Here is a 12,467-nt window from a genome sequence, read left to right as displayed (position 1 = left end):
AGCTGCATAGAAAAAAAAAAGAAGCTAAACAAAATTTGATGCTAGACAGCAGCACCTAAGGAGCCAAATGCATTTCCAAAAGTGGTTTCCACAGTAACCTAATAAGTAATCTTGATAGCCCTCAGGATTTTGTACTGCACTGACAGAGGCGACTGCAGAAAGAAAAGAGCTGACTGTTTGTCTAAGCATTAGACAAACCCATAAAAAAAATCCAGCCCATAAAAAATGCCTTAATTTTATAATGCATTGATAATTCTTTACAAGAAAACACACTAACGGAGTCCCAAGGCAACAAAGGGAAAAATTCAAATTAAAAAAAAAAAGCCACAAACAACAGAAAACAGCAATTAAACCAGTAAAGGTAACAGTACCTGAGACAGTGCAGAATTCCAGTTCATCAAACCCTTAGTCATTTTAAATACAGGACTCCGTTCTGCTATTACATCCATTGTCTTCTTCCCAATGAATTCTAAGGCATCTAAACCCCCGCTAATAATGTCCTTTCCCTAGATAGCAACATCAATGTCAGTACTACAATACTGGGAAAATACATTTGCATGTATTGTGGGGGGTTTGTGGCAGTCCAGGGACTTAAAACTCAGGGCCTAGGTGATGTCTATGAGCTTTTTTCCTCAAGGATAGTACTCTACCACTTGTGCAACAACTCCACTTCCTGCTTTGTTTGCTGGTTCATTAGAGAGAAGAGTCTTGCAGATTTTCCTGTTGGGCTGTCTTTGAACCACAACCCCAGATCTCAACTTCCTGAAGAGCTAGGTTTACAAGCATGAACCACCAGTGCCCAACCATTTATGTTTCAATTCTTTAAGAGTGACTTACAATACTAAGTACTGGGAAGAATGTGGAACAGCAAGGGAAATAATTACACACTGCATGTGGAAACATAGTAGATTCTCCTCTTTGGAAAACTGCTGGCCAGTATCTACTATGCTACATATGTACAGTGGTTCATCAGAAGATAGCTTAATGGTACAGTGCTTGCCTAGCATGCATGAATCCCTGAGAACAATTCCTCAGTACAACAGGAAATAGCACTGTGACTCAAGTGGTAGAGTGATAGCCTTGAGCAAAAGAAGCTCAGTGACAGTGCCTGGGCCCTGAGTTCAAGCCCCAGTATTGGCCAAAAAAAGACATAAACAAAAATATTCAGAGCAGCAGTATTTGTGATAGCTATAACATGGAAACTATTTTAGTGCTTAACAACTGTGGGATCAATAAAATATGACATAGTGACAAAATGGAATACCACATCCAAAATACAACATGGTCAAATGATACAAAAATGTTGTGGAAGAAGCTAGATACAAAATGTACTATAAGTATGTAAAGTATAAAAGCAAACAAAATTATTCTAAGATAAATGTCAGGACTATAGTTATCTTCCTAGAAGGGGCATACTATCTCTTAAAGATTCTGAACAAGTTCACATTATGAAAATTCACTGTTTTAATTTTCAGTATGAAAATTAAGAAAAAAAATAAAGCATAAAGCTAAAGTATAACTAAATATTGTAGTGCATGCCTATAATGCCAATACTCCAGATACTAAGGTATGAGTATTGTGAGTCTGAGGCGAGCCTAAGCTACATTCATATCCATTCATGGATGCTCAGGCTACACAGTGAAAAGAATAAAAAGAGAATCCAAAGACACAGTGTATGCCTGTAATCACAGCTCCTTACAAAGTAGAGGCAGAATTGTAGTCCAAAGCCAGCACAAGCAAAACCGATGATCAAATCCAAAAACAAACTATCTATTTCTGCTTTCTAGTTGCCATGGTATGATTGATTCTGCTTTGCCATGCCCTCCCTGACATTTTGAAATGACATCTCTGAGAACATAGATCAAAATAAGTAACTACTCCCTCTAGATAGATAGATAGATAGATAGATAGATAGATAGATAGATAGATAGATAGATAGATAGATAGATAGATAGATAGATAGATAGATAGATAGATAGATAGATTAGATTAGATCGATAGATAGACACATAGATAGGTAGATAGATAGAGGCATGCAGAAGAAAGGATTAAGGATGTGCTCAAGTGGTACTTCATATTGCCAAAAGAAAAAAAGAAAGGTTAAAATAGCCAGGCAATGGTGGTCCGCTGACTTGTGCCTGCAATATTAGCTTCTCAGCTACTCTGAAGACTGAGAGCTGAAGATCACATTCGAAGCCACCCAGGCAGGAAAGTCCATGAGATTCTTATTTCCGAATTACTTCTCAAAAAAATTAGGAAATAGTGCTGCTAGCCTTAAGGACAGAAAGGGTCAGGGACAACACTCAAGTCCTGAGTTCAAGCCCCAGGACTGGCAAAAGAAAAAAAAATATTGATCTGCACATAGTAAACATTTTTCTAAACAAGGGGAAACTATAGTCAGAAACAGATCAATGGTTGGCAAATGCTGTGAACAGACAGAAAGGTGTGGCTACAAACTGGCATGAAGGAACTCCCTCAGATAATGAAAATATTCTTATATCTCAGTGAGCCATACAAATACAGAAAATATTCTGTATCTGTGCATCACAATATACTGTCATTATAGAGTATAAACATAACCATTATTTCTCAACACAAAGTCATATTGCAGAAAAAAGTTTTACTGTATGAAAATTATAGCTCAACTTTGTCCTAAAAGACTATGCTGATTCTTAGTATGGGAATCAATATACATTACAAAGATGAGTATGTTTCAAGAATAATTAGTTCTGTTTGCCTTTAAAAATCTTATACTAGATCAACTAGTACACCAAGTAATTTAACTATATTATATCAAACACTCTATTATGGAGAGAACTTTTGCTTTCAAGTTCTACACTTGCCTTCCTATACAGCAACTAGAAAACCAGACAAAATAGAAGAAAGAACTATTTTTAGATACTACACAAAAGACAAAAAAAAACCCACTTTGGTCCAGGAGAAAAGAGAAACAAAGTCAGCCCCACAGCTGGGCTTTCTGCCTAGAGAAAAGTTCCAAACCCCAACACACAGAGGAGAACCTACAGACAACAGAACACTCACAGGCAATGTAAGTCAGGGATAAAGTCTGGCATCAAGGAAGGCTGAAGCAGCTACTACTTTAAAGTCAAAAAACTTCAGAGGATGCAGCTATATAAGTAAAATGTTCCAAGAATCTACAGATGTGTTGATTTGTCTTTATCTGAGTAATGCACTGTTCAAACACTAGGTAACATCACACAGTTGGGAGAAGAAGTAGCATAAGTAGTAAGCAACACAATCCCCATAGCTCAAGCTATGCTGAAACATCTGGTTTTTTAAACAACCAAAGTGAACAGATTTCACTGAAAACCTGAGGAATAAGAGTGAATGCAGAGGAATCAGGGCGCAGCAGTAAAGATAAACTAGTCCTTAAGACTGAAGGCTAAAAGACATACAATAGAAGAAACAAAGCTTCTTCAACTACTGGTGTTGGGAAAAGTGGGCGGCCACATGCAGAAGACTAAAAGTGGACCCCAGCCTACCACCATGCACCAACATCAACTCAAAATGGATTAAAGATCTTAACATTAAACCTGAATCTCTGAAACTACTGCAGGACAGAGTAGGAGAGACACTTGAACTTATAGGCACAGGAAGAAACTTCCTGAACAGAGTCCCAGAGTCACAACAAATTGGGAGAGTGACTCGACAAATGGAACTACATTCAAATAAAAAGCTTCTGCACAGCTAAAGCTATCGCAACCAAGCTAAAAAGACAACCAACTAATTGGGAAAAATATTTAACAGCAAGATATCAAACAAGGGGTTAATATCCAGTATATACAGGGAACTCAAGAAACTAATCCCAGGGGAAGGGGAAAAACAAGTCGTTTAAATGAGGATACAGGTGGGCCCATTGCAACAATGAGAAGTACAACTTGTTATGTAAAAATGAACTTTACAACTTTGGGGGTGGCGGGGAGGATTAGGTGAGGGGGCCAGAGGGAGGATGGAAAGGGATGGGAAGGGGAAACAAAGGAGAAGGCTACAATGCTTGATAAGAAATGTACTCATTATCTTGCCCATGTAATTGTAACCCCTCTGTACAGTATTTTCACAATAAAAAATAAATTAACAAAAAGAAACTAATCCCTCCCAAACCTAACAAACCAATTACTAAATGGGCAAGTGAACTAAAGAGAGACTTCTCAGATGAAGAGATAAAAATGGCAAAGAAACACATGAGGGAATGTTCACCGTCCCTGGTTGTGAAGGAAATGCAAATAATGACAACCCTGAGATACCACCTTACCCCAGTCAGAATGTCCCACATCCACAAGTCAGGCAATGACAAATGCTAGAGGCGATGCGGAGAAAGAGGAACCCTATTACACTGCTAGTGGGAATGTACACTTATGCAACCACTTTGGAAAGCAATCTGGAGGGTCCTCAGAAAGCTAAATATTGACCTCCATTATGACCCAGTCATACCACTTCTAGGCATCTATCCTGAACAACAGGAACCAGTATACAAGACAGATGCACCTCCAGTTTATTGCAGCACTGTTCACAATAGCTAGGATATGGAAACAACTCAGATGTCCCACCACAGATGAATGGATCCAAAAATTGTGGTATCTATACACAATGGAATATTATGTAGCCATTAGAAATGACAAAATAATGACATTTGCAGGGAAATGGATGGAGCTAGAAGAAAGCATGTTGAGTGAGGTAAGCCTAAAGCAAAGAGACAAATGGTATATGGTCTCCCTGATAAGTGGATGTTAAATCCAAAATGTTAGGTGATACAACAAAATTAACAAGACTTAAGAAACAAAGAACTTCATCTGGTCAAACCACTACTAAATAACTCCATGCTGCTGATCACATGTATGGTATATATGTGTACACCAGAGGGGAACCAGGAAGATGACACAGAACTAGAGGGAATCAGGGGAAAACATACAACAGCAGGACCCATCATCTGCACAGGACATTGAACAAAATGAACTAAGCAACTTAATGACAGCTATGGGAGGGAGGGAACAAATGGGAAAGAGGGAACAGCTGATGCTATGCAAAACAAAAGAAATGTACATACCACCCAATGTCGAAGAAATAACTGTATCACAAAGTTCATAGAACTCATAAATGTTATAGACCATAATAGACAATTTGCTCCAGGAAAGTTAGAATGTGTTTGTGACTTTAACAGCATCACTATCCCACAATACTGTGAAATTCGGGAAATTACGTAATCAATCACAATAAAAAAATAAAAAATTAAAAAAAGATTGAAGGCCACACTAGACTCCCTCTAAACAAATTAAAAAAAAGATTGAAGGCCACACTAGACTCCCTCTAAACAAGCCTAACAGAGAAGGAAATGGTGACACTGTCCAAAAAGAAATGTACTCATAGCAAGGCACCAATGGCTCACACCTGTAATCCTAGCTACTCAGGAAGCTGAGATCCGAGGATTGTGCTTCAATGCCAGTCTGTGAGACTCTTATCTCCAATAAACCATCAGAAATCTAGAAGTGGCATTGTGGCTCAAGTAGTAGAGCACTAACTAGCCTTGAGCTCTAGAGGTGAGAGGCAGCGCCCAGGCCCAGAGTTCATGTCCATGACTGATAAAAAAGAAATGTATTATTTACCCAACTTCTATAACTGTAACCAGTATCTTTTAATAACAGTTAAAAAGTTTTTAAGTATCAATCTGAATTGGGAAAGCAGGACAGGGTCACTGGTGACTCATGCCTATGGTCCTAGCTACTCTGGGCTGAGATCTAAAGATCACAATGGAAAGCCACCAGGGCAGAAGAGTCTGTGAGACTTTCATCTCCATTTATTTATCCCGCAAAAACCAGAGGCAGGGTTCAAATGCCAGCTGTGGAGGAGGGAGACAAGGTAGACTGTGAAGACAGAATTCAAGCTCCAGTGCCAGAACATACACATTAAAAAAGAAAGAGGCCGGGCACTGGTAGCTCACAACCATAATCCTAGCTACTCAGCCTTGAGCAAAAAGGTCAGGAACAGCGCCCAGGCCCTGACTTCAAGCTCCAGGAACACTAAACACACACACACACACACACACACACACACACACACACACACACACACACACACAGAAAGCAGAAGACAACATCCTTAAAGGAACATGACAAAATTGCAAAAAAGATGACCAAGTGATTTCATTGGTATGTTTTATCTCAAACTTCTAAAAAAACCCATCGCCAGTATACTTTCCTTCACAGTGAAATTAATGCTTAGAAATTTTAGAAGATGAGAAAGACGTTAGGATAAAAAAGCCACCCATTCTATTCTGGTACACTTAATATTCAACTAAAATCTAAGTCCATAAAACTTCCACTGAGTAGTGGGAGTTCTCTACTCATGAGACACAAGTAAACACAACCTAAATTCTGTTCTCCATGCTAGTCTTCAAAGGTATAAAAAAGGTGTATTCTCCCTATCACCTTTCCTTAGATTTTCATATTCATGATCCATTAACTCTCTAACTTTTTAATACATTAATACTAGCCACTCTTGCCAGGGTTCTCCATAAGTTTTATTCCCCTTCTAAAATATGGCTGGCTCTGAATGACAAATATCCTTCAAGTCTTATAAAATCACTGCTGTTTACTATCCAAACATACTTCTAACTCCTGTTTTCCTTGCCCACTAAAAGCAATTCCTGACAAAAATTTCTGAAAATGCCAACACTTTAATCTTCCAACATCTCAAAGCATCAGAGTTAGACATTAAACCATTCTAGCTGCTGGGAGCATGAGGAGAAATGAAACTTCCTGTCTCTGTAACTCCTGAATTTGAGCTTATCTGTTTGAGAATACCATACCTGCACTCACAGCATGATCTGACAACAATTACAAAATTATAAAGAACCCAACAAATAAAAGTGAAGATACCAGGACCCTACATTCACCAAAATAACATGCAATACTCTATTTGTAGAGTTCTTCAGGGAGAAAAATAAACTCATTTTTAAACACATAGTGTGTTAGTCACAGACAAAGTAGACTCACTTATGGAAGCATCATTAAGGACAGTGCCTCATATATGGAGTAATTTGCCATGTCCGATGAAGTTATCTCTCCATTCTACTGACCCATGCACTATGGACCCGAAAGTAGGTCAATCCAGTTCTCTCTTAGGTATTCACAAGTAGTGATAGTGGAACCTATTAGTATCTGATAGGTGTATGCCAAGACAAAATATAACTCTGAAGATGGAGAAAGACAGGTAGAATAAATCTGCTTCTAGAGAAAAAATGATAGAGATGAGTAAAGAGTATTAAATGAGAAACAATAAGGGCTATGAGAGATGAAGAAAACAGACTGGTCTTCAAAACTTTTCCATATGGATTAGAAGTGCAGGTTTCCTTTTGATCATTACAAACTTTCAAGAATAAACCTTGGCACAGGCCAAATTTTTCTTAAAAGAGACCCAGAAACACAACAAAGCAAAGAAAGATTGGACAAATAGGATTGCATGAAATTGCAGAGCTGATAGAAAGCAGCTTTAGAGTTCCAGTGAACAGTCCTAAGCCAGAGAATCACACCAAGTGTGCCATCACAGGACAGAGAGTTAGACAAGAGAGGGGAAGCCAAGGCAAGTGGTCGCCAGCAGCCGCCACGGCGGCGGCGGCGGCGACGGGGTCGCAAGCGGCAGAGACCACAGCCGGGGGCCATACCTGAGCGCTCACACAGAGAGTCCGGGACGAAGGAGCCAGACGCAGCGGCCGAGCGGATTCTACTCAACACCAGCAAGAACCAACAAAGAGCGGACATCTTCACCCTGCAGCTTGCAGACCAGAGACGACCCAGGATCCAAGACTCGGCACCAGAGACGACCCAGGACCCAAGTCTCGGCGTGAGTACAAGCCCGACATCCTCACTCCTCAGGGAGCAGAGGAAGGAAGGCCACCCCTCCCCCCCAGCACCGGTGATCTCCATCTTGGATACCGACAAAGCTCGGAATTGCTGCTAGCTTCAGCTCAGGCCTTGGAATAAAATGAGTCATTTAGCAGGTCACAAGAACTTAACGCCGAAGTGACCTGCCAGACTCAGCTCCATCCAGGGAAAAGTCACCCAGCTCAGGCGCCAGCCTAGCCTCACTGGGTAACCAGAGCCAGAGGCTGCCCCTCCCTCTAGCAGCCACCACAATCAATTGAAAAACAGAAACCCTGAGAATGGCTCCAGGCTGGGCGCTGTGAGTTACCACAAAATAGCCCCAGGGAAAAGCTACGGTTTGCTGAAAGGCCTCAACTCCACCCAGAACCTAGCCTCATCACCACATCCCCCTCTTTTGTGACTCTCAAAGCAGACCACCATCCCAGAAAACTAACCTGGGAGGGGGATCTCAAAATCTTGGGTAAAGCAGAGCATTTTTCTGCCTCTTCCAACCAACCGACTTAAGAAACCAATCAAGCCACAGGACCTCAAGCTGACCAGAGACTCCAAGAGACTGGTTGCAGACAAAAGGGAAATACAGGATTCTTCCCACTCCTCCCCCCCCCAAAAAAAAAAAATCAAAAGACTTTTTTTTTTCTTCTTTTTTTTTTTTTTTTTTTTTCTTCCTTTTTTTTTTTTTCTCTTTTTTTCTTCTTCTTTTCTTTTTTTTTGCTTGTTTTTTGTTTTTTGTTACCTTATATATATATATATGTATATGTATATAAATTTTTTTCCCTTCTAAAACTTTTATCAATCTTTAATTTTTGCCTCTTCTGAAAAAATAATTGTTTTCCAGTAACTTTTTTTTTCTCATCTTATAATTTTTATTTCAGAATTACGTGAATGAGAGTTTTCCTTTCTTTTCTTGTCTTCTTTCTCTTTTTCTTTCTTTCTTAATTATCTTTTTGTTTTTTATCTAGCTCTACTGAACTTCTGATCTTTTCTTCTCCCTTAAAGCTTTTCACATCTCCTCAATGTCCCTCCCCTTCTCTGAACATACTCACATTCCTCTCTAAATAGACGGTCTTTTAACCTCTATAATAACATTAATTTTTACGTTTCTATTCTTTTTCTGGTCTCTCTTTATTCCCCTTTCCGTCTCTTCTTTCTCTCTCTCTCTCTACTTGCACCCTACCCAACCCATTTCCTGCACTGTGAGTAGGACATAGTTAACTCTCCTTGTGCCTCCCCACAGCAATCTATTCCTATTTTTTACCCACATCTCTCCCTAATCCTAATAATTTCTGGTTTTCCAAATTCTTTTCTGCGGTTCGAAGTCCTTTAACATATAGTCCTTTGATGTTGAATAGAAGTATCTGTTGAACTAGATTGTATCTGTAGACTATTGACTGTACAAATGCAAACTTTGGTTGATGGTTGCCTTAAGATAGTGTTCTAGCACAAAACTGGTGCAATCTTTATCTCAAATGGGCCGAGTAAGCCGGAAAAACACAAGAAAAATGGCAAATTCGGGTATCTCAATTCCCAACCTTGATAATCAGGGATTAGAACAGATAAAGAATAACCCAGAGGAGAGTTCCCAAATAGCTCTACAAACACTAATAGCAAACATGATAAATGAGAAGTTTGACAATGTACAAAGGACTCTGTATGAGCGTGATAGGGAGAGAGAGGAGGCATCCCAGAAGTTTATACAGGAATATCATAAGCGTGAGGAAGCTTCTCAAAAACTGATACAGGATTTGCATGAACAACTTGAGAATACTCAAAGAGAAAGGGAGGAATGGCGTGAGCAGGCAGAGAACACTCAAAGAGAACTGCAGGAATCCCACAGAAGGGAGGAAACTAATCAAAGAGTAATTCACGAATTAAGAGACCAGGTAGAGAATACACAAAGATCACTAAAGACATTCATGGAATCCATTAACAAAGAGCTGAAGGAAGTCAGGGAGACCACAAAGGGAATGTTGAATGGAACCCAACAGAAGGAATGGGAGTCCAAAGAAACCATAACCAATCAACTAAGTGATTTGAGAACAAACACTGAACACCAAATTAAGGAAGTAAAGAAATTCATACAAGACCTAAAACAGAGCTTCAACAAAGAACTTGAAGCCATCAAAGCTGACCAATTAGAAGGAAAAGAGATAAAAAACAAAGTAGAGAGTCTTGACAGCAGGTTAGACCATGCAGAAGATCGAATCTCAGGGATTGAAGACAGCCTAGATATTATAGAGAAAGAACATACAACCATCCAAGACAAGTCCAAGAAATATGATAGGTCTATCCAACACCTGGAGGACACCATCAGAAGGCCCAATTTAAGGATAATGGGTGTAGAGGAGCACCTAGAAACAGAAGTTAATGGTCTAGGAAATTTGTTTAACAGAATCCTAGCAGAGAACTTCCCAAACATACAAAAAGATAGGCCTATTCAGATACAAGAAGCTTTTAGAACCCCAAATAGACCAGACCAGAATAGGACATCCCACCGTCACATTATAATCCACACAGGATCAACCCAGACCAAGGAAAAGATCCTTAAAGCTGTCAAGGAGAAAAGGTTAATCACCTATAAAGGGAAACCAATTAGAATTACCTCAGATTTCTCAGCAGAGACAATCAAAGCAAGAAGAGCCTGGAATGACGTATGCCATGCCCTAAAAACAAACAACTATCAACCAAGAATACTGTACCCAGCTAAACTCTCCTTCATAACTGAAGGCCAAATAAAAACCTTCCATAGCAAAGAAAAATTGAAACAATACATCTCCACCAAACCAGCCCTGCAAAAGATTCTTAAAGATGTCCTACACATAGAAAACCAACAAGAACGCAACAAAGGCCAAGAAACTGCACACAAACTGAGAATCCAAGAACCTTAGGAAGAACCCAGTTTTCACAGCCCCCAAGAAGGTGGATAATATGGCAGGAACTCCCAAATACCTCTCAGTCCTATCTCTTAACGTTAACGGACTGAACTCTCCAATTAAGCGACATAGACTGTCTAGTTGGATTAAAAAACAAGACCCTTCTATCTGCTGCCTGCAGGAGTCACATCTTGCCCGTAAAAACAAACATATTTTCAAGGTTAAAGGCTGGAACAAAATCTACCAAGCAAACGGCCCTCATAAACAGGCGGGAGTTGCAATCCTAATATCAGATAAAATAGACTTCAAATTAAAATTCGTGAGAAGAGATAAAGAAGGTCGCTACATACTAATTAAAGGATCTCTCCTTCAGGAGGATATTACAATTCTAAATATCTATTCGCCAAACAATGGAGCACCCAAATTTATCAAAGAAACACTACTTTCCCTCAAATCCCAGATAGATCCAAAGACATTAATCGTTGGGGATTTTAACACACCACTCTCCCCACTAGATAGATCAACTCGGCAAAAACTCAACAGAGAAACCGCAGATCTAAACAGCTGCATAGATCAACTAGACTTAACAGACATTTACCGAACATTTCACCCAGCAGCATCAGAATACACGTTCTTCTCAGCAGCACATGGGACGTTTTCTAAAATAGACCACATTTTAGGCCACAAAGCAAACTTGTCTAAATTCAGAAACATTGAAGTTATACCTTGCATTCTCTCTGACCACAAGGGAATAAAATTAGAACTCAACACCAAAAGCCACCAAAGAAAGTCCGGTATCACATGGAGGCTGAACAACACACTGCTGAATCATGAGTGGGTCATGGAAGAGATTAGAAAGGAAATTCAAATGTTCATGCTATTCAACAAAAATGAACACACAAATTACCAGCTCCTCTGGGACACAGCAAAGGCAGTACTCAGAGGAAAGTTTATAGCTCTGAGCTCCTACATCAACAAATTGGAGAGATCGGAAACTAACAATTTAATGACACATCTAAACCTCCTTGAAAAAGAGCAGCAAGATAAACCCCAATCCAGTAGACGGAAAGAAATAATCAAAATTAAATCAGAATTAAATGAATTAGAATCCAAAAAAACTATAGAAAGAATCAACAAAACAAAGAGTTGGTTCTTCGAAAAACTTAACAAAATTGACAGACCCTTAGCAAACCTTATCAGAAAAAGGAGAGAGCACACCCAAATTAATAAACTCAGAGATGAGAATGGAAACATCACCACGGAAACAACCAAGATTCAGAACATTATAAGGGAATACTTCTCAAAACTTTATGCTAATAAGTTTGAGAACTTGACAGAAATGGACCTTTTCCTAGCAAATATTGACATGCCAAAACTAAACCAAGATGAGTTAAACCAGCTTAACAGGCCCATATCAAGCATTGAAATAGAAACAGCAATAAGAGACCTCCAGGCTAAGAAAAGTCCAGGACCAGATGGTTTTACAGCGGAATTTTACAAGGCCTTCAAAGCAGAGCTCACACCAATACTCCTCCAACTCTTCAATGAAATTGAAAGAGAAAGCTCACTACCAAACACATTCTATGAAGCCATCATAACCCTCATCCCAAAACCAGGCAGGGACTCATCAAAGAAAGAAAACTATAGACCCATTTCTTTGATGAACATTGATGCAAAACTTCTCAACAAAATTTTGGCC

At 39.4% G+C, this 12,467-nt stretch overlaps 1 long non-coding RNA gene across 4 annotated transcripts in view; it reads right to left on the bottom strand.

The window, feature by feature from the left end:
* LOC138807850 (uncharacterized) overlaps positions 1–612 on the bottom strand; it is a 15,238-nt gene extending 14,626 nt beyond the window's left edge. The window contains exon 1 of one of the 4 annotated variants that reach the window (XR_011366301.1): positions 372–612. This is a non-coding gene — a long non-coding RNA (uncharacterized lncRNA). Of the gene's footprint in view, positions 38–371 lie in introns of those variants that run through there. The other 3 variants (XR_011366302.1, XR_011366303.1, XR_011366300.1) reach the window with 3 other exon arrangements.
* Between the last annotated feature and the right edge of the window lie 11,855 nt (positions 613–12,467).

This window comes from Dipodomys merriami, unplaced genomic scaffold (genome assembly GCF_024711535.1).
Source record: "Dipodomys merriami isolate MVZ:Mamm:240054 unplaced genomic scaffold, mDipMer1.0.p SCAF_437, whole genome shotgun sequence".
Classification (NCBI taxonomy): domain Eukaryota; kingdom Metazoa; phylum Chordata; class Mammalia; order Rodentia; family Heteromyidae; genus Dipodomys; species Dipodomys merriami.
The sequence above is the reverse complement of the archived record's forward strand: the minus strand, read 5'-3'. Positions and strand labels throughout refer to the sequence as shown.